We start from the raw sequence: 22,942 nt of genomic DNA on the forward strand, positions 1-22,942 counted from the left end.
GCCCCTCCTATTCCCAGTGCCCCTCAGTCCCAAACCATGGCTCCCTCCTTCCCTCCAGCAGCAGGTGCCTCAGACTCCCTCAGGAAGATTTTCTTGCAAGGTTTCGTGTATGAGTCCGCATGTGGATTTTACAGTATGTTGGAAATATGTTGCGTTACTTGCCAAAATGATCACTTTTGGCTTTTGTTGGATTCCCAGTCTCCTTGTTATTGGGACAGGAGAAATAAAGGGTTGTTATCCTTGTTGTGTGAATCAAGGGCAGCACAACTGTGCTTGGCAGACCCCGACTGAGGGACTCACCCTCAATTCAATAGCATTTGCTAGGCAGGGGACAAGGGTTCCAAGGCCAAGTGGGCTGGGTCCCAATACTAAAATTTAGGTGTTAAACCAACTTTCGGACAGGGTGGTAGTGGAGGGATGACTGAGTTCCTAGACAACACAGTGAGTATGGTGCTTTCTTATTTTTCCCCTTTTCCACTCAGGATGGCAGGTGACCTCCACAGAGGCACCTCTGGCTTGCACTGACTAAGGACAACAGCTGTGAGTGGCGTGCCGGGGGGGGGCTCATGTTTAAGGACTTCTGGTTGCTGGATTTACAAACCGTAGGGAAAAGGACACTGCCCAGCTTATTTGGGGGTGGGTCTTTTCCTCGTGGTTTATGTTTATGTGTTGGGGCTGCTGACATGACTTCTGCTAACCTTGGGCTTACATTGCAATGTAGACATATCCTAAGAGGGCATCTATACTGTGATAAAATCCCGCTGGCCTGGATGATCTGATTTGGGCTCCTGGGAATGGAACTTGAGCCCAGACTTGGAAACCCTCACCCCTCGTGGGGTCTCGGAGGCTGGGCTCCCGAGGCTTTGGCCGTGGGGTGGTAAATTTGCACTGTAAACATCTCAGCTCAAGCTCAATATTGGGCTCTGGGATCCCTCAAGGTTGGGAGGGAGTTTAGCAAGCAAAAAAGGTAAAATGGCAGTGGGGTAATACCCTGGACTCAATGGCATTTCTCCATTGGTCTGTCTGCTTTGGGGCAGGGACAATAACACGTCCTACTGCATTTGTTATTTCAAAGGGTGGTTTAGGATTTTCATTCTCACACACGGTGCATGAAGCAGGGCTCAACCCTTGGTGCAAACTAAATGAGCTGCTCACAGATTCTGGCAGCCACAATGAGCAATTGGTGTGAGAGCCTAGACCTGCCCCTGTCCCAAAGGGAGGTGGGTCATCTGTGACAGGCTGGAACAGCTCTTAACTCCCAAACTTTCAGTAATTCTGTTATCAGTGCCTGTGAGTATAATTAAAACTGCCATACTGGGCTGGACCAAAGGCTCATCTAGCTCTGTGTTATGTCCACTGACAGCAGCCAATACCAGGTGCCCCAAGAGTTAATCAACAAGGCACCACTGGGAGTTGAACCCAGGATCTCCTGTTTACAAGACAGGTGCTTTAACAAGCTAAGCCATGGTGCCCACCTGTGGCTTAAACACAGTGTCTGCCCACACCTGACTCCCTGCCATCCTCACTGGGGCCTGAAAAGCTTTGCTTGTGTTTGGATTCTGCAAAGCAGAGAAGCAGGTGAGCTTTTCCTTGCAAGCTGTGTGTGTGTGTGTGTGTGTGTGTTTGATTCTTTGGCCAGGTCTGCATTACAAAGTTATTTCAGCATCAATATATTGCTCAGGTGTGTGAAAAACACACAACGCTCCCTTGGTCAGCAGCTTTTGGCTGGCGCACACACTGCAATACCATGTCTGGTGACAAAATTGCCCTGTTTTGGTGACAAAATAAAACCACCTTGACGAGAGGCCTAGAGCTTTGTGCAGCAAACTTAAAGTGACAAATTGTCAGTGTAAATGCTGCTGGTCATTATATCACCATAACTGGCCTCCACCAGTATCCCATAATGCCCGCCGTGAACTCACCCGCCCTGCCTTCCTGCTACAGAGGCTGGGTCCCTCCCCTTTCATAGTTCCAGAATGTTCTGATAGCTGAGCCGCTATCTGCATTGGGATTAGGTTGATATACTGCATTGCCAGCCTAAGTAACGTAATTACACCAACCTAATTTTGTAGTGTAGACCTGTCCAAAGAATCACACACACACCTTGGGAGCAAAACTTCACCTACTCCTCTGTTTTACAGAAACCAAACACGAGCAACATTTGACAGGGCCCAGTGGGGACTGGCAGACAGTCTGGTGTGGGCAGACACGATGCTTTAAGTAACAGGAGGTACCATGGCTTAGGTGGTTAAAGTACCTGTTTTGTAAACAGGAGATCCTGGATTCAACCCCCAGTGGTGCCTTGGGGAGCGGCTTTTGGGGCACCTGGCATTGGCTACTGTCAGAAGACAAGATTCAGAACTAGATGGACCTATGGTTTAAATTACACTCACAGGCACTGATAATAGAGTTACTGAAAGTTTGGGTGTTAAGAGCTGATAGGTCAGTGGTCCAGTCCCCTCAATGCGGTTTTACTATTTCCACTTGCTAAACTCCCTCCCAACCTCTATAAAATTACAGTGCAGACATATAGGCTTCAGCCCAACCTCTGAGGCCCCACGAGGGGTGAGGGTTTTTGAACCCAGGCTTCAGTGTGAACACAAATATCTGCACCACAGTTTTTACCCTCTCAGCTTTCTGTCCATGAGCCCAAGTCAGATGACCCAGGCCAGCCCTGCTGCCATCTTTATCCCAGGAGAGATGGACTCTAAGGGTACGTCTCCATTGCAATGGAAGCCCAGGTGTGGCACGCTGTGCTCAAAGCAGCACCCTGGAAGCCCCATATTCACCACTCTCATATAGTGATCATATGGTTTGTACAAGTCTGCCTGGTGAGGATGGACACTGCTTGATTCACATCCTAGCAAAGGAGCTTCCTAACAAGCTGGAAGAAACTATGAAAGAAGGGTAGAGACACCATGACTTGGCCTCTCTCCCCCATAACTCAAAAGCTGAAAACACACCTGGAGGACAAAGACTGAGCTGAACTGATTCAGAAATCAGAAGAGTATACTAATAATATATTCAAACCAAATTCCCCAACCAGACTAGTAGTGGTTTTTCAGCAGGATTCCTGGGCCCAGCCTTGTTGGAGTTACAAGGACTCTGTCACACATGAGAGTAGAAAGAGCATCCTTGGGGTCAGGCAGGCCTCTGGTAAGGGGGTGGGGACTCAGATCCTTTCTCTGGCCAGTTGCACCAGGGTCATATATAAACCAGGGAAGTTCCCTACAATAACCAGACTAGAACCCCCTGTACACCTGCCCTCTGTACTCATTGCTTCTCTGTCTTTCTTCCCCTCATCTCTGCTGCTCTCCCTCTGAGCTTTCTCAGCACCTGGCCCCACAGTGCTTCCTGCCAGCCAGAGACTGCATGTTCTAGGCCTGTTCCTGTGGATGTGGCCTCTCTCCTGATTCCTGAGGAAAGGAACCTTTCCAGGAAATGGCCATGGCTTCTGGGAATCTGCATGTGGCTGGTGGACAGCACCAGGAATCATTTGGCTTCTGGCACACAAGGCAACTTAAAAGCTGAGCATCAAAATAAGGGTTTGAACTCCGGACCTTCAGATTAAGAGCGTGATGCTCTACCAACCAAGTTATCTGGGCTTGTTGAAACCATCTTCAACATTCACCACCAGAGTGAGCAGGTAGGCAAAAGAGAGGCAAAAAAAAAGCCCTGGGAACCCCTCATGTGGCCTAATGGATAAGGTATCTGAGTGTGGCTCAAAAGATTGAGGGTTCAAGTCCCTTGGTGGTTGTGTTTCTGCAGTTTTACCATTGTGCTGAAAGTCCTGCTCCCTTCAGGGCTGGAACCTCTTCTTGGCTGCTCAGGCCAATGCTCTGGCTTCAGCTAGAGCCCTGGGAAGGAGTTGGGGGTTGGGTGTCATAAAGGCTGGGGCATGAGCCCCAAGTGCTTCCAGTCATTTCCTTCCTTTGCCATTCCTGACTTGCCAAAGAAAGTGGGCAACTGCCCGGGCCAGCATGTGCGCCTGTGCTGGAGGGTACTTGCTACATAGCGTCTTCGGAGCCTGGGTGTTTCTCTGCTTCTCACCAGCTCGGGAAAAGCCTCTTGGGGTAAAATCTCCTGTCCCACTGCAAAAGTGAGCACTGTGAGTGGGACCAGTCAGAGGCCAGCCCTGTTTTCCTACCATCTTGTGATGTTGGCCACAGAACATCAGCAGTTGCCCTTCAGTGGGTGTTTGGCATGGGAGGGAGCAGCCTGGCTGGGTGTTTTTGTGCCTGTCTGAAGGCCACACCTAGGCATGGTCCTGCCCTCCTCTAGCCCTGACCTCAGTTGCTCTTAAGCCTTCCCTTGGAGCTATCAGCACCAGGTGCCTCTGCTCTAGGTGCCCAGAGGAGGAGAGGTGTGTGGGGTCACTTTTACAGATGCCCCTTCCCTGGTACTGCCATTGCTCAGCTGCACAAAGGAGTTTTCATCCCCACTCCCTGCCTAGCAGCCCTATGGCACCATTCCTGAGGGCTGCCCTGCCTCACTTTCCTCCTACCATGTTGGGAAAGACAGCTCTCATTATTAAAGCTTAGGTGGGCCAACTAGGGGCAGAAGCCTGTTCTATGTTTTCCTACTGCAGAGCCCAAGCTCAGGAACTCGCTTTGGGTGCAGATATCATTATGCTCCCAGAAAACAAGCCAGCCCCACACATACAGGGCCTGTCAAAGCCCAGGACTGAACCAGGGACCCTTAGATCTTCAGTCTAATACGCTCCCAACTGAGCTACTTTGACAGCTCCATGATAGCATTTTGGCCTGTTTCTTCTCTGTCTGGGATGTTTTTGTTAGCAGTTGCACACAGAAAGGACAGGAAAATGAACAGCTGCTTCACACCCCCACTGGAGGAACCCGGCGCCCTTAGCGGTGGTGAGTAAGAAGTGTCTGTTGGCTGGCAGGACCTGTCCCCGAGGTGCTGGAACAGCAGCTGCCGCCTCCCCCTCGGCTCCAGGCTGTGAGAAATGCTCATTGCTTGGCTGCATGGGAGGACGCTGCTCCATGCTCTGGAGAGTGTCTGTATTGGTCTGTCAACCCTCTGTCTTCACTGTGCCAGTCTGGTAAGGTCCCAAGTGCCCCCTCCGGCCTGGCAGCTGAGAGTCTGTGCAGACATCAGCCCCCCTGCCAGCCCCACAGGAAGAAGCAGCGCCAGCCCCCCCAGCACCACAGGGGCACTCAATGCACTTCCTGTGGGGAAATTGCTCCTTAACGTCCAGCTGCTAGAGTGAGAGTCAGGAGAGAGCAGTGTCTGGCTCACCGTGGGGGAGAGAAGAGACCTGATGAGTGTGGATCTCCCTCAGTCTCCCCCGCAATGCTGGTCACTTGTATTGTTACTGTGATAGTCAGTGCTTCCCTTCAGGGCCGGTCCTAGAGGGGTCTGTGGTCCAGGACAAATCCCTACTTTCATCCTCAGGCCCTGCCCCCACCCGTCCCATTTCTTCCCATCCTGCACCTTCCTGCCCCATTCCTCTCCCATCCCCACCTCTTCCCGTCCCTGCTCCTTCCCCTCCCCATCCAGTGCCTCCTGCACCCCACTGAACAGCTGATCACTGGCAAGTGGGAGGTGCTGAAGGGGAAGAGGAGGAGCTTGTCAGCAAGGCCTGTAGTGGGCAGGGCGGGGGGGGGAGCTGGCTGCCAGTGGGTGCTGAGCACCTATTTTTTCTTTGTTGGTTCTGCAGCCCCGTAGCTCCCATGGAGTCGCTGACTTGGCTCCTTTCGCACTCTAGAGAGAGGAGCAGAAACAGGGCTATGGCTGATCTATGGGGCACCAGGTGAGTGGCAGAGGCTTCAGGTGCGGAGAGTTTGCCTGACCCCTCAGGGACACAGTGTGAGGTGGTGTCCCAGGGATCTCTATGAAAGGAGCAGAACAGGATTTACTTGAGGTGAGGAGAGAACTGAGAGTGTCTCAGGGGGTTGTACAGAGGTATTGCCTGGGTGAGATACTGGCCAAAACACAGGCCTCACTGTGAGCAGGATTGGAACTTGCACATCATGGCTCTCCTCATCTTCATCCTCTTTTCCATATACAACCTGGCCAGGGGAAGGGGTGTAAACTCAGGGCAGTTGCATAGTTAACCTGTGGAACTCCTTGCAAGAGCATGTTGTGAAGGCCAAGACTATAACAGGGTTCAGAAAAGAACTAGATAAGTTTATGGTGGATAGATCCATCAAGGGCTATTAGCCAGGGTGGGCAGGGATGATGCCTCTAGCCTCATTTGCAACGAGGCTAGAGGCAACAAGGGATGGATCACTTGATGATTCCCTGCTCTGTTCATTCCCTCTGGGGCACCTGGCACTGGCCACTGTCAGAAGACAGGAGGATACTGGGCTAGATGGACTTTGCGTCTGAACCAGTCTGGCCGCTCTTATGTCTCCCTTGGCGCAGCAGTGACACCCAGTGGGCAGTCAGAGTAATGCACAGAAGGTGTTTTGCTTGGAGCAGCAGTGACACCTCGTGGTCATTCAGGGTAATGCACAGAAGGTGTTTCCCTTGATACAGCAGTGACACCCACTGGTCAGGTGGCATAATGCACAGCGTGTATCTGGCTTCTAGGAGCAGTGACACCCACGGACCAGTCACGGTAATGCACAGAGTGTGTTTCCCACCAGTCTGGGTAAGGCACAGAGCATGTTTCCCATGGAGTAGCAGTGACACCCAGTGACCAGCAGGGGTGGCTCATAGACTCATAGACTCATAGGTCAGAAGGGACCAATATGATCATCTAGTCTGACCTCCTGCACAAGGCAGGCCACAGAACCCTATCCATCCACTTTTATACAACCCCTAATCCAGGACTGAGTTATTGAAATCCACAAAACTGCTTTGAAGACCTCAAACTGCAGAGAATCCACCAGCAAGCGACCCATGCCCCACGCTGCAGAGGAAGGCGAAAAACCTCCAGGGCCCTTGCCAATCCGCCCTGGAGGAAAATTCCTTCCCGACCCCAAATATGGCGATCAGCTAAACCCTGAGCATGTGGGCAAGACTCACCAGACAGTACCCAAGAAGGAATTCTCTGCAGTAACTCAGTTCCCATCCCATCCAACATCTCCCAGCAGACCATTGAGCAGACTTATCTGGTGATAATCCAAGATCAATTGCCCAAATTAAACTATCCTATCATAACATCCCCTCCATATACTTATCCAGCTTAGTCTTGAAGCCAGATAAGTCTTTTGCCCCCACTACTTCCCTCGGAAGGCTGTTCCAAAACTTCACTCCCCCAATGGTTAGAAACCTTTGTCTAATTTCAAGTCTAAACTTCCTAATATCCAGTTTGTACCCATTCGTCCTCGTGCCTACATTAGAATTAAACTTAAATAATTCCTCTCCCTCCCTAACGTTAACCCCCCTGATATATTTATATAGAGCAAGCATATCCCCCCGCAGCCTTCTTTTGGCCAGGCTAAACAAGCCAAGCTCTTTGAGTCTCCTTTCATAAGGCAGTTTTTCCATTCCTCGGATCATCCTAGTAGCCCATCTCCGGACCTGTTCCAGTTTGAATTCATCAGACTCTTATCCTTTAGTGGGGGACTGAGATGGGCTAGACAAAAAAAATTGGGGGCCTGTGCCCCCCATCACTTGGTCCCACCCTTCACGGGGGCCATGCCTCTGCTCCTCCTCAGTTAAAGGCCAGGCTCATCTCCTCTCCCCCGAGCCAGGGTTTACAGCAATACAAAGTTTATTAAAATAAAATAGTAAGCAGGGTTTACTTTAAATATTCTAAATCTGTCCAAATGTTAGTACTGAATCCAAAGTTCTCTTAAAGATCCCATGAGTAACCAAAACCTAAATGAAAAATTGAAACCAAAAAGAAGGCTTAATTAAAAACCCAAACATTAAGAAAAAACTTTGTTTGTAACAATAAAAACTAACAAATGCTGTAAATTAATAATTTCAACATTTTATCAAAAAAGTGTGCTACAGCAGAATGATAAAATAACATCAAATAAATAAGCATGACCATTAAAACTTCCTATAAAGGAATTGAATCCTTGAATACTGGTCAAATCTGTATAAAATATGCAGAACTATGTCAAAACTGGTGTTGCAGGTCAGCCATTCGAATCCAGCAAATGTCAATTAAAAGCTCCATTCCAACTAAAAAAACCAGAACAACCCAATAAACCAAAATGGTCACAGCCTGAAACAAACCTACACAGAAGCAAAATTAAACCTGTACCAACACTGGAACAAACTATGTAAATTTCTAATTTTAACTTCTTGTTTCTCCCAGGAGGAAGGTGTTTTGCACCCCAGTAACCAGGCTGTCACTGCAGCTTTCCTTTCACTAAATAAGATTTTTACCAAATATAAACTGTCCTCTAATTTCTCTAAGAGAAATTGAAATTGTATCTTTGTACTAATAGCCCAAGTGTGCAAGTCCATCCCCTCACAGCAGCCCCACACCCTGACGCCAGGGGAGAATCCCAACTGGTTTGTGCATTTGTAACCCTGGGGCCTGAAGCTGATGAGAGAAAGGGAAATGAGCCATCTTGGATCTTTCCGATACCACCTGCGGGGAGCACAGGGATTTGACTGGCTAATTTTCACCTTGTTCTCTGCCAGCAGGCTCCGCTGGCGAACTCGGGAGTGACTTGACCATGGCAGCACCCTATTTACATATTAAAAGCTGGCATTTTGGGGCCAATGGGTGAAATGTGAGTACTTTTGGGGTTGGGACCCACATGAGAAGGGATGTGGACAAACTGGAGAGAGTCCAGCAGAGGGCAATAAAAATGATTAGGGGACTGAGACACATGACTTACGAGAACCTACACACCATATCCTGTATGTTAAGCTAAGGCAAAGTTAGCATATCTATATTGTGACCTTTTACTCAGAGAGGAAAATCGACCTTTCTCATGTTACTTAAATAGATAAGTACCCATGCCTGTCCAAGACCTTTACCTAGACCAATCGACAAATGAGAATGGCATAGAGTTTTTTTCAGTGTTGTACCCACAGATTTAACAGGTACACTACAAGGTAACTTATGTGCATATGCACATGTCATCAACAAGCACAAACATACTAGCGTATGAAGTAAACGTACCCTAATGTTTTGTGGGTGAGGAATGAAATTTGGGCATATAAAAGAGGTAACCCACCTCACTAGAGCACTTTGCTCTATCATTCTGACTTACTTCCTCCACTCTCTCTCTATGTACTATCAGTAGGCTGTACTTGTTCTTAAACTTTAAGTTTCAAGGGAGCTAGGCTAAGTTCGGTTTCCCTAAGTTGTTATTCTTTGTTTATTAGGTTTTGATTTTAAGTTTAACATATTTAAGTAAACCCTAAGTAACACTAGCTTTTTCTAAGTACTGCATCTTTCACTTAAGAATTGAGAAACCTGAACTGCAAGGCTGGTCCTGTGTCTCTTACCACCAGGTTATCAAGGAAGGCTGTGGGTATATTAACCAAAACTTTGTTGCATATAATGCCATATGTATCTTCTGAATAGCAGTAATGCAACTGTAACTTTGTAACTCAATTAAATTAAATAAAATGTAAGCTAATCAATTAAATTTTCATCAAATTATCCAAATGAATATTACTAGTACACCCTAAATCAGGCTACATAGGACAGAGAGTTGGAGTATAGAGGGATGAAGGCACTGGCTCTGGGGGTGCAGACTCTGGGGTGGGGTTAGAATGAGACATTCAGGGTGCAGCAGAGGACTCAGGGTTAGGACAGAGAATTGGGCTGTGAATGCTCTGGAATGAGGCCAGGAAAGAGAAAATTGAGATGCAAGAGAGAAATCAAGCTAGAGCAAAAAGCAGAAAAGAAATGTGTGATTTGAGCTGCAGAGGGGAGAAGAAACCTCTGCCTGTCCCTTCTCACTAAAGCATCTATGAACCAAAGTAGAAACATCTCTCCCCCACTGCAACAAGAATTCCAGTTGATCTGGACTGAGGAAAGAAATCTCCTTGGCAGTACTAACAGACCTGGACTAAATCATGAACACCTCATCCTCTCTCCCCCATCCCCTCCAATCTGGTGTTCCTGGCCTGGGACATGGGAGGGGCTCCTCTCTTCTCCATTTGGGACATGGTGGGATGAGAAAAGTGACAGGGCTTTATGGGAAATAATTATTTGCCTGATTCATGTGCCAGTCCTAGTCCTTGTTAACCCAAACAAACCATTTATCCTGCACGCTGATGCCAGTTTGGAGGGCCTGGGAGCAGTCCCGTACCAAGAAGTAGAAGGAAATGTAAATCTGTAGGCTTTGCCAGCTAAGGACTGCCTGATAGTGAAACTCGCTATCCCATCCACCAGCAGCAGTTCTTGGTCTTGAAATGGGCCATCACTGAGAAATTTTGAGACTACTTGTGTGGTGCTCAGTTTCAGGTGTGGACAGAGAACAATCCACTGACTTATGTGTTAACAAGGGCTAAGCTGGATGCTACAAGGCAGAGATGGGTGGCTACTTTTGCTAGCCATAACTTCACATTCAATACCAATGAGTTGGTATAATAGAGAATGTGATTTATCAGGACCACCAATTCTTGGCTGGGGGGAGGATGTAAGCAGGGTGAGAATGAACTCTACGCTGACATCTGTTGGTGATCTGTTGTAAAGGCCTTTTGTTGCTGATGTGCATGGTCACACCCACCCCGCATTGCATGATGGGGGTGCTTGTCCAAAGGGTCATTTCGGCTGCTGTGGGATCCCCAGTTTCTTTCTTATTAGGGCAGGGGTAATAAAGTGCAGTTATTCCAGTGATATGAATCAAAGACAGTAGAATGGAACTTAGCAGTTCATGATTTTGGGACTCACCCGCACCTACATAAAACTCGTTAGGCAAGGGACATGGGTTCCAAAGCTTAGTGAAATAAAAGAAATTGAAAAGGAGTATTTGTATGTGTATTATGGATTTCTTATGAAACCTCTAAATGTGCATTTTATGTACTTTATATGTCTCTAGTTTAAAAACAGAGCTTTTTACAGTTCTAGTACATATTTGGTTCTATACCACAAATAAAATCATTAATGACTTAATGCAATTTTTAGACATACCTAAGTTGTTGACCTTTGATCTCATTTCCACACTGAAAGTTGTAAACAACTCCATAGTTGGAGAAAATGTTCCTTACCATTCAGACAGCAAGAAAATTTTGCAGATTGGACTCTGGGAGATCAGCTGTGGGACACACCTTTTGTGACACATGAACTATCTCTGCAACCAGATTCTTAGTCACAGGTCAGCAAGTGGGTTTATGCAAATTCTAGAGTCTGTGACCAGAGCTGACAGGAGGGGGCACAATTTTTGTGGCACATGCACCACCTCTGCAACCAATCTTTGCTATCTCACTCCATACCACCACACACACACACAGAGCAGCCTTTTACCTCTCAGAACCAAAACATACCCTGAGATAGACTGAACAGCATAAGCTTAAGGCAAACAACTGCACCACTAACAATAACTCAAAAAGATTCAAAAATGCTTCTGTCTTAACACACCAGAAACAGCCAGAAAGCACTCACAAACATCTATTTCTACCTTCCACAAACTTTGGGTGTTCAGAACCCAGACCCCTTAATGGGTGAGTACTTTTCAGGCGAGGGTGAAGCTCTCAGGCCTCAAATGCCAGGTACAGTTACTCTCTCCTTGATCCAAAACGAACAGGAAAATACACTGCATTACTTCTGCCCCAATAACAAAGAGACTGGGGATCCCACAGCAGCTGAAATGACCGTTTCGACAAGCACTCCCATCATGCAATCTGGGGTGGGTGGAACCATGCAAATGAAAGCAGCCTCAAAAGGCCTTTCAACAGATCACCAACAGATGGCAGGATAGAGTTCATAGCGACCCTGCTTAAACTAGATTGTGGCAAAAATTCAAAAACACTGAATGTTAAAACCCACCAAACGCGGGTCAATCCATCCTCATCCTCGTATCCGCTCATTATACTCCACACCTGAACGTAGCCCTCACATGGACAACATACCCTCCCAACTCAATGTCTGTACATTAACCTTTTACCCCCAGTCGGGGCTACTGCAGATTAGGTATTCCTTATGCCACCTGATCTTAAACTGAACTTCGCATCCCCTGGGTAATCTGTACGTTGTTCCCTGATCACCAGAAACTTCTGCGCTAAATGCTGTACCATACACTTTTTTTTTCTTTGAACGTCATCTTAATAAAATGTTGACATTTGTTTGAGATCCCGGCTCCTGTTCCTTTAAAAGGCGTGTGCGTTTGCTCCGGGTTTTAGTCTGCTAAGACAGCGAGGGGGGCCGACTGAGCCAGAGGCGCTTGCCTGCTGCAGACACAGATCCAAGACTGAACCTCGTCCCCCACGAGCTGAAAGCTTAACTGAAAACAGTTTAAGAAGTGCTCCCATCTCCGGCACTCAGCTACCCAGCTCCCAGTGGGGTCCAAACCCCAAATAGATCCCTTTTACCCTGTAGACGCTGTAAAATCCTGTGACCAGGGCAGCTGCCTAGCAGCCTGCGCATCTGCCTGCCAGTGCAAGAGCTCGTAAGGCACTAATCCAGATAGTACCAGCTGGGTGGCAGGGTTGTGAAGAGCCGCTAGAGTGGCACAATGGAAGCGTGCTGGGCCTATAACCGAGAGGTCAATGGGTTGAAACCATCCTCTGTTACATGTGTGCTTCTTTCTTTTCCCTCTGGGCCTTCCAGCAAGGTGGAGAGTGGCAAGAGGTGGCTGCGGCGGTGGCCTTCCAGGGAGCTCTCTGGCTGCCTGGGCTGAAGGCAAGAGGGAGGTCCCGGTGTGGCAAGGGCCTCCTGTCCCAGAATTAGGCTGCAGTGCTTCCTGGTCCCCTTTTCCCACCCACCCCGGAGGGCTGCGGGAGAACACGAGGGAGGCTCTCGGGGCGCTAGGCAGTGCTGTGTGGCTATCAGGGGAAAAAGCCGAGGCTACTGACTCAACCTGCCATTGGCTCGCGTGGTTCTGTGCGCCATCAGCCGGGGCAGGCCAGGCTGCGCACGTGACTCAGGCTTGGGCAGCATGGCCGCTCTTTCCTGACGAGGCATGAGGCAGGCCAAGAGCTTTGCACAGCCTACAGGGAAGTGGGAGGGAGGCGTCTTTGAGCCGGCGTGTCTCGTCCGCTTCTCCCTTGCCACTTGGGCGGAGGCGGGAAGGGAGCAAAATGTTCCTGGCTGAAAGTTTTTGTGCTTGACCTCAAGGATTAAGCCTGAGCCTCCGGCACAGCTGCTGGGAGACAGGTTGCTGAATGGCATCCAGCACGCTCTTTGGGCCACCAGCTGAAAACACTGAGGCCAAGAGGCAGCAAAATGGGACTTTTGAGGTTCCCCGCAGGCCTCAGGGAAGTAACACAGGCTTATCACCATCCCTGGGTGGGCTCGAACCACTATCCTTTTGATTAACAGCCAAACACGCTGACCCATTGCGCCACAGACAGGCAAAGCTGTATGGAGCCCAAAAGTCGGGAATCAGCTCAGGGTACGCTCTAGCATATGCATGCAGCTCTTAGACAAGCAACAGCAAGGAACTGGACTGGTATGCAGTGAAAGTTCTGTGGGAAGGAACCGAAAAGAGCACTGGGGCTGCGGTACAGCGCTTGCACATACTTTCTTTGGCCTGTTTTGCTGGAAGAGTTAGTAGGGTGAAATTCTTAGTCACAGGTCAGCAGGTGGGTTTATGCAAATACTGGACTCTGGGACCAGAGCTGGGAGGGGGGTGTCACAATTTTTGTGGCACATGCACCACCTCTGCAACCAGCCTTTGCTACCTCACTCCATAACACCACACACACACACACAGAGCAGCCTTTTACTTCTCAGAACCAAAATATACCCTGAAAGAAATCGAATGGCATAACCCTAACCCGAAGGCAGTGAGGCTCCTCATGTTTGTGTGTTCCACAGTTTGATTTCACCTACCACGTATCAAGTGTGAACTTCTCAGGCACTAGAATAGCGTTAACATGGAGTCATAGACATTCTCCTTAGGCATCCTGACTCTATCTTGCCACCCAGGTGTTGAAGCAGCCGGAATTCTTTTCGTATGCTTAGAAGGCATGCTGTCTCCACTAAGTTCATGCAGCATCCCGGGGGCCGGGAAGTTTCTTCCTGACAGGGATTTTTATTCCATTCCCCCAGAGCTCAAGCTGATGGGGACAAGTGTTTGTGCAGGTCTCCGCCTCCTCGTGGGTGCGTTACGGGGAGCAATCAACCAGGTCTTTTGTCCACGGATGATCCACAGTGGCTTGTCTGATGTCTCAGTCAGGGCCTTCTCTTGTTGGAAAGGAGATGACGCCTCTTCTGGTAACCTAGCATTTTATACTTCATAATGCTTCTCTCCTGACTGGTGGCAGGGTGGCGGCAAGGGGGTTTACAGCTGTAGTGCCAACGCTTATAGATCACCTTACAACATGGGCTACGGTTATTATAGGTGAAAATAATGCATGCAGCATGCAGCAACTCACAAGCTTGTCATAAACTCTAAACAGTAAACACATTTTTATGAATCTAATGCCTGTTTTAACAACACTAACAAACAGGTGAGCAAGACTAGTTTCCAGCCATGTGTTGTCACTTTTCAGTAAGGCCTAGGGGCCTTGGCATGAGCTGGCACCTGGTCTGCCAGTGTCAGAAGAGGATCTTCCCTCTCTTATCCCCAGGTGTCTGTACTGGGAGCAGTACTGTTCAACTTATTCATAAATGATCTGGGGAAAGGGGTAAACAGTGAGGTGGCAAAATTTGCAGATGATACAAAATTGCTCAGGATAGTTAAGTCCCAGGCAGCCTGCGAAGAGCCACAAAGAGATCTCACAAAACTGGGTGATGGGACAACCAAATGGCAGATGAACGTCGGTGCTCTTAAGTGCAAAGTAATGCACATTGGAAAACATAATCCCAACTATCCCTATAAAACGATGGGGTCTAAATTAGCTGTTACCACTTGAGAAAGAGATCTGGGAGTCGTTGTGGATACTTCTCTGAAAACATCCACTCCATGTGCAGTGGAGTGTTGAGAATCATTAAGAAAGGGATAGGTAAGAAGACAGAAACTATCATATCGCCTCAATATCAATCGATGGAACGCCCACATCTTGAATACTGCATGCTGATGCAGTCTCCCCAATCTTAAAAAAGATCTATTGGAATGGGAAAGATTCAGAAAAGGACAATAAAGATGATGAGGGGATATGGACCAGTTTCTGTCTAAGAAGAGATTCATAAGATTGGGACTTTTCATTTTGGAAAAGAGACGACTAAAGGGGGATACGACGGACGTCTATAAAACCATGACCAGTGTGGAGAAAGTAAATAAGAAAGAAAAAAATGCTGTGGCTCTTCGGCGGCAGCTCAACCACACGGCTTCTTCTGCGGCAGTTCAGCGGCGAGTCCTCTCTCCCTTCCTCTTTGGTAGACATTTGGCGGCAGCTCAAAGACTAAGACAGGGAATGGGGGACTCGCCGCCGAATTTCCACTAAAGACCCAGACGTGCCGCCCTGATACCAGACGTGCCGTCCCTTTGAATTGGCTGCTCCAAGCAACTGCTTGCTACGCTGGTGCCTGGAGCCAGCCCTGCTCCCATGACAAGCAGGGGCTGGTGCAGAGCGTGGAAGGGCAGGGAGATGACATCTCCTCTAATTGCGAGGCCCTTTCACAGCAAGGGCAGCACCTCCCCAGAGTAGTACAGACCCACCTACTCCTCCTGTTTTCTCCTGACACCAGCACCACCCTTCCCGGCACCGCCTCACGGCAGCACCTGCTTCCAGACTCGCAGCAGAAATGGGAAGTCTGGGCCGGGCCTGGCAGCAGCTGTCACGAAATGGAAGCAGGAGACACAACCACTCCCATGGTGCCGTAGGGTTTTCAGGTGAGGTGCCTTCCCCAGGGTTCGGCTCCAGGGGAGGTTTGGCATCTTAAGGGACTGTGGGGGAGGCTTGGAGGAGGTCTGAAGACCAACAGTGAAGGGGAAGTTGGACACTGGCCAGAATACCAGAGAGACAAGGCAGGTGAGGTGATACCTGTTACTGGACCAGCTCTGGAGTCACACAGGGTCTTCTTCATGGAAGGAGAAAGGTGCTCAGAGCATCACAGTTCAATAGAAGGTGGAACGCTCTGCCCCGAACACCAGATTTTCCCCTACTTCCTGGAATGGAGGGGCTGTCCCCACTGTCCTGTAAACAGCCCCACCACGTAACCCAGAGGTAGCTGCATTTTAGCACCAAGACACCAGTGGTCACCGCTCCAGAGGAGATGGTACATACAGGCCACTGCCCTACGTGGCCACCAGATGTCACAGACTGTGCACTGTCTTAGCTGGCCACACACGTTACTGCCCCAAGAGGTGAGGTACACACAGGCTGCTACTCAAACTGGGCACCTGGGGTCACTGCAGCAATGGTTGAGGGGGATACAGGCAGGGCACTGCCGCACATGGCCACCAGGTGGCACTGCTGCAATGGTGCTGGTGCAGGGGAGATGATAAACAGGCTACTGCCTGAAGTGGCCACTACCACAATGGCGTGGGGAGAGGGGGAGGGAGATACCAATAGGGCACTACCACACCAGGGCACCACGGGGAGGTCACTGCTCCAATTAGTAGAGATACACATCGGGTAGTGCCCCAACTGGGGGCCCTACCCTAGAGAGAGGGGGGGCTGGGGAGAGAAGAGGAAATCAAAGGCCACTGCCTCACTTAGCCATCGGGGTCACTACCTAAATAGGGGACACACACACACAGGGCACTGCCCCACCTGTCCAGCAGGGGTCACTGCCCCAATTGGGGGATAGACAGAGGGTATTGCCCCACAGGGATGCCAGGGATCAGTGACTGCCATACCTGGCACAGGGGTAGAGTGGATAGGGTGACCAGATGTCCCGATTTCATAGGGACAGTCCTGATATTCGGGGCCTTTTTCTTATGTAGGTGCCTATTATCCTCCACCCTGTCCCAATTCTTCACACTTTCTATCTGGTCACCCTGCGGGCGGGGGGGGGGGAGAGGGGGCTACACAAAGGGCACTGCCATACTGGGCCTACAGTGCACATCCCTAGTGGGGGAGTGATACACACCAGAAGCTGGGCTCACTGCCACAAAGGGGTTGGAAGATACCCAGGGCACTGCTTGACACAGCCACCCAGGCACCCTGCCACCTTGGGGGAGGTGAAGAATACACCTTGGGCACTGACTCCTCTGGCTACCAGTGGTCATAGGCCCAATGCAGGGGTTGGGGGGAGTAAATACACACAGAGGATTGCCCCACCTGGGCAACACAAGTCACCGAGATGAGAGTGAGATACGCAGAGGGCTCTGCTCCAATGGCTGATATACATACAAGGCCCTGCCTCACCTACGCACCAGCACTCACAGGCACAATGGCAGTAGTGGGGTCACATAGACAACTGACCTCAGTTGCCACCAGGGGTCTCTGCAGCAATGCTAGTGGGGATACATGCCAGGCACTGCTGCCCCTCGCCACCAGGAGTCACTGCTCCTACAAGAAGGCACCTACAGGACACTCCCGTGCCTGGCCAGCAGAGGTCACTATCACTGGGGAGGGGCTATGGAGAAGCGGAGAAAGAGCAACTAACTGCAGTGGGGAAAATCATAATCTACCAGGGAGAAAGAACGGACTCCGCTAGGACATCGCACCAACTCCAGCCAGGCTGGATACCAGCAATTCGGGGCTGGAGCAGCTCCAGCTAGAGGCTGGGCGGAGGCAGGTGACCTCGGTTTCTGCGCTGAGCAGGCTGCTTTGGCAGCGAGGAGGGACAGGGAACCCCCAGGCCAGGGTGTTGCTGCCCAAGGAGGGGAGATCTGCGGGAGACTTTGGAGTAGCTGGTTCAGCAGCTGCGAGCCACATGCTTCTCCCTGCCTGAGCTCTCCAGGAGCACATTACGCACAGGTGTGCGCTGGATGTAGGCACCAGTGTAACAACAGGGCCAGACTCTGCTGAGCGCTGCCTGGGAGAGACAGGGTCAGAGTCAGACGGGCAGATGGGGGCAGGAGATGACAGAGTCAGCGGCCATGAGCTGAACCCATCACAAGTCCAGCCTGTGACATCACCATCCGTCCCTACAGCTCTTCATCTGTCCTGCTGTCTGTCAAACCCTCAACTCCCCATCCATCCCCAATGTACGCCACACACACCCCTTCACCCATCTGCCTCACACTCTCATCTGTTTCCTCATGCATCCTGCTGTCCCTCTGATTGTCCCTGCAGAGCCCACCACAAGGAAGCATAGTGGACCCTGAGCGAGGCTTTTGGGTGATGCAGTAATGGAGCTAGCGGGTGAAAGGGGCATCTCTAATCCCAGCCCCACTTCTCCTCTGCCCAAAGCCATGACCGCGAGCCCACCCCTCTCACTCTCAGACCTCACAGCCCCAAAGAAATGAATGGCCACTCACACTGTGACCCAGTTACAGCAATGAGGTCTTCTCGAAGATAGGGGGTGGGAGGAGCAACCCCCTTATCCTGGCAGGCAGGACATATCCTTCCCAGTATGGCAGAGACCCTGCCCTTGGGCAGATAGACCAAGATGAGCCCATAGGAGACTGGGGGAGGGGGAGCAGAGGAAGAGAATGCAGGCAACTGAACATGACAGCTGTCCATGAAAGGAGAGAGAGAGAGTTTGAGTGAAAGTTGGCCAACACAGAGAGAGAAACCTAGGAGGACGAAAGAAATTCACAACAGGGAGTCACCCTCATGGATCCAACTTTCTGCTAGGGAGCACATACCACTCCTGGCCAGAGGGATGATCAGCTCTCGCAAATGACAACATCATCTCCCCTGCTGAAGCCACAGCTAGTCCGGAAACCCACACCCAGGTAACGGGAAGTCCCTGCCTGGAGCCAGGAGGGCTGTGACCAGAGCCCTTCCCAAACCAGATACACATCTCACCAACAGAGACGGTTACTCTTGTCCCAGTTGGGCAGCTCTTGCCTGGCATCAACAGGATTCACGCTGTCACTGCTCTCGATCACTTTCCATCTCACCTCAGGGCTGGACTCCATCCCCGCGACTTCTTTTCCCTTGGTATGAAACACAACACAAGAGGAAAAGAAAAAGCAGTGGTGTTGAGGCTCCTCTTCTCGCTACTTCCGCACCCCAGGGCTTCGGCTTCAACCCTCCTCCCATTCTGTCATCACAGCTACAATTAGAAATCTGAGCCCGGGGCTCACACCTGCTTGTCTCCCCAATCCTAGGCCCTGTCCAGCATGTCTCCCTCCACAGAAGTTACCTGGCCTCATCTTACTCTCCATCTTCATATTGCTCTTCTCCTTCCCAGAGCTCCTGATCTGCTCCTCAGACCTGTCTGTCTCAGCTCTGCAGGCAGAGGGGAAGGGGCATGATGGGAACACACATGCCCCATTCCAGACACCACACAGCATCCACAGGGCTACCAAAACACCTCATCTTCGGCCAAAACCACACCCCACCCCGAGGGAGCAAAAAGCCTTTGTGAGCACAGCACACACAAGACAGGAAAAGATTAACACCCACACCCAGCCCAGCCAAAGTGGGAGCTTCCTCACCTTCCTGGCCACAGGTCCAGGGGGCTCATGGATGGAGAAGTTTGCTGGGCTGTGGGGGTCCCTGAAGAACTAGCTCAGCATGTGAGTGACTGGGACGTATGTGGGGGCCTGACTGTGGGTTGGGGTGTCCAGGAGGACCCCAGGGAAGGGAATAGGGGGATTAGGGATAGAGGAGAGTGGCATTGCCAAGGTGCATTATGGGAATGTGGGATTTAGAGAGCCCAGAGTGGATGGGTGTCAGCGGTTGGACGACCCCACAGTGGTTGAAAAGGGGAACCTGGCAGGTTTGGGTGTAGCAGAGATTGAAGATGAGGAACCTCACACCCTGGGGATGGACTGGGGGAGTGGGGGGATGGGAACGTGGGGCCCATCAATGAGAAATGGGTTGGAGGCAATTAGGGGTGGGGCGCTGAGAACAGGGATGGGGGAGGAGGAAGGGGGGCGGGGTGCTGAGGACGGGAAGGAGGATGTGGGAGATGGGGCAAGAGGAGGTCAGTGTCGGGGTGCTGAGGACAAGGGGAGGAGGAGGTCGGAGCGAAGGGAAAGGCCAGGTAGAGTGTACACGATGGGGGAGGGGACGCTGGGGGCTGTGGGATCCCCACAGATGGGGGTGGGGCTGGCGAGAGGGTCACAACAGATCTGGGGACGCCAGGGGGCAGGTTGAACTCTGTCCTGTGCACCCCACGCGCCGACTCTCTGTCCCGCGCTCTCTCTGCCAATCAGGGAGCGAGGAGGGGCGCGGCGAACTGACGAGTTACGGCCCCTCCTCCAATAGAGGCCGCGTGTGAGAGGGAAAACTACGTTTCCCATTGTGCACCGGGAGGGGTGGCGTTGCCTGAGCAACCACTCGTCACTTCCGCTGCTAAACGAGCCAGGAACTACAACTCCCAGCCTGCCCCGGGGCGTTTCCGTCCTCTCAAGCCCAGGAGAGGGCGGGTCCCTGGGTCTATCGGACACCTCCCGCCCCGCCCCCAGAGATCCCCGGCCCCGCCCTCTCCAAGCTCCAGCTTCTGACGCGAACTCTCGTGTCCCAGGGTCTCGGCCTGGCTCGTCTCTGCCGCCCCGATGTGCCCCGCGGGGCTGCCCCACTCGGGGGGGCGTTGGGTGGAGCCCTATGGAAATACGGGGGTGGGCAGGGCTGGGAGCCAGGACTCCTGGGTTCTCCCCCCAGCTCCGCGAGGGGCGGGGCAGGACTCCTGGGTTCTCCCCCAGCTCGGGGAGGGGCGGGGCAGGACTCCTGGGTTCTCCCCCAGCTCGGGGAGGGGAGTGCAGACTAGGGGGTAGAGTGTGGGAGGGGCTGGGGAGTCTCCTGCCCAAGAGGCAAGTCCAGGAGCTGGTGTCGGGCAGCAGGTCACTTGTGGGCCCCGAGTGTCCGATCTGGAAACAGCTGCCTCTCCCCACGCCCGGGGACTGCACGTGGCTGGCAACCGTCTCCTTGTACCTGAGAATTATCCATACACCCCAGGGGTGTGAGCCCTGCGCTCCCCTGTCAGTGCCTGGGGCACGGAGCCATGTGTACGAGTCACTCTCTGTGCAGGGATGTCAGTTCGTACAGACTTTGCTGGTGCTTTTTCTGTAGCCTGTGGTAAAATGAGGCAATTAACTAGATGCGTTGATGGAAGTTCTCTGCGTACCCTCAGGGGTACACGTACCCCTGGTTGAGAACCACTGATGTAGGGGAACCCAGGCCCACCCCCCTATTCTGACTTCCAACCCCGTACCCTGGGCGGCTGGTTCAGCTTTGCTTACCTTGCATCAGCCTCAGGTCAGCTTTACTGGGTCACCAGTTCCACAATGGCCAGGCATCAGAGAGAGGAAGTTTCCTCTCAGCTGTAAAAGCAGCAAGGGCTCCATGAGGGGTCGGTGCTGCTGGAGAAATTATTGACACTTTCTCTAGTCTCCTTTTCAGATTTTGCCCCATTTTCTCTTTAATTCTCCAATGTTAATTTAACAATCTCAGATTTGGGATATTTTCACACCCGTTTGACCTGCAGCAAATTTTCTTCCTTTCTTTGGGAAATTGTCCTGAATCATTCCCCAAATGAGAAGGGGCTTAATGGGTGCATTTTGCAGAGCCCTGAGACACAGCTGCCTCGGGGGTGGGCTGGGGTGGCCTTTCTCTGCTGGCGAGGAAGGGGACAGGAGGAAAAAGTCTGCAGTGGAGACTGTCCAGCACAAGCTTATGCAGTCCTGGCTACTGCTGCCCCCAACTGCCAGTCACCTGCCTGCCCCTGCTTCTGCCGCCTTCCCGCTGCCAGGAAGTTTTCCTGCTCCACACTGCCCTCACATACCCTCTTAAAGCACCTCCTCAAAGGGCTCCCTGCTGCCATGTGAATGGTGTGGGTGTGTGTGTGTGGGGGGGAATTATTGCTGTCTGTTAATTGAACTTCCACTGTCCAATTACTCTCACTTAATATAAAATATCTTCATATTCGGGTGGTTTCCTCTCATCAGAAAATGTTTCTTTTTAGACCCATTTCTTCCCCAGTTCTCAAAGACAGATATAAAATATCCTGTGTGCAGCGCTGTAGTAGGCAGTGTGGTCCCAGGGTATTGGAGGCTTCCCCCTTGGTTTGTATACAAATGTTTGGTGTTATTCTCCAGTCCATTCCTTATGAATACTAACTTGATGTTAACTTTTTTGCTGGCAGCTGTGAATTGAGTGGAGCTTTTCACTGATCTGTCTACAGCAACATGCAGATCCCGTTCTTGGGTTGTGTAGCCGATAATCTGCTCTGCTGCCATCACTAGGTGTAATGCATGTTCAGCAGGGGTTTCTCCCCTCTTCCCTTTTTGTATTTCCTCTCCCTACTAGTGTTGGAGTGTCCTTCTCCTCAGGTTAGTGTATTAATGATCTCATTTTGGGGTCATATGTGTCAATTCGTTGCTACGTCTTCAGAGAACTATCCATGATGACTCCAAGATCTCTTTCCTGATTAGTTGTAGCTAAATTAGCCCCCATCCTATTGTATGTATAGTTGGGGTTATGTTTTTCCAACGTGACATTTATCCACATTAAATTTCATTTGTCATTTTGTTGCCCAATCACTTAGTTTTGTGAGATCTTTTTGAAGTCCTTCGCAGTCTGCTTTGGTCTTAACTATCTTGAGCAGTTTAGTATCGTCTGTGAACTTTGCCACCTCACTGTTTACCCCTTTCTCCAAATCATTTATGAATAAGTTGAATAGGATTGGTCTTAGGGCTGACCTAGAAAAATGACAGCAGCAAGATGGAGTCTGGAGTCACATGGGCAGGTCACATGTCCGTGCATGATTCAATTTGCAGGCCTACGCCATTGTTTACATGTTAGTTTGAATGTTCCCAGGAAAGCTCAGATGTGGATTGGCATTTTCCAAAGTCCATTGTCAGTGAAACGTTTCTTGATTGGGCCCTTACTGAGAATAGTCCTTTCTCAAGAAGCTGACCAAATGCATCACTGAGGGTATTTG

The 22,942-nt window shown here is 50.7% G+C and overlaps 1 long non-coding RNA gene and 1 other non-coding gene across 2 annotated transcripts in view; both read right to left on the reverse strand.

Annotated features, from left to right (window-relative positions):
• Positions 1-19,853, reverse strand: part of LOC127036085 (uncharacterized) — a 64,972-nt gene extending 45,119 nt beyond the window's left edge. Inside the window, exons 1-2 of the long non-coding RNA XR_007770005.1 lie at positions 19,494-19,853; positions 18,859-18,989 (exon numbers count right to left, since the gene is read on the reverse strand). This is a non-coding gene — a long non-coding RNA (uncharacterized LOC127036085). The remainder of the gene's footprint in view (positions 1-18,858; positions 18,990-19,493) is intronic.
• Positions 1,399-1,472, reverse strand: TRNAT-UGU (transfer RNA threonine (anticodon UGU)). Its single transcript has one exon. It is a non-coding gene; the product is annotated as a tRNA-Thr (tRNA).
• Positions 19,854-22,942: the final 3,089 nt, after the last annotated feature.

The sequence above is a fragment of the Gopherus flavomarginatus genome, chromosome 17 (genome assembly GCF_025201925.1).
Source record: "Gopherus flavomarginatus isolate rGopFla2 chromosome 17, rGopFla2.mat.asm, whole genome shotgun sequence".
NCBI classification, from domain to species: Eukaryota; Metazoa; Chordata; order Testudines; family Testudinidae; genus Gopherus; species Gopherus flavomarginatus.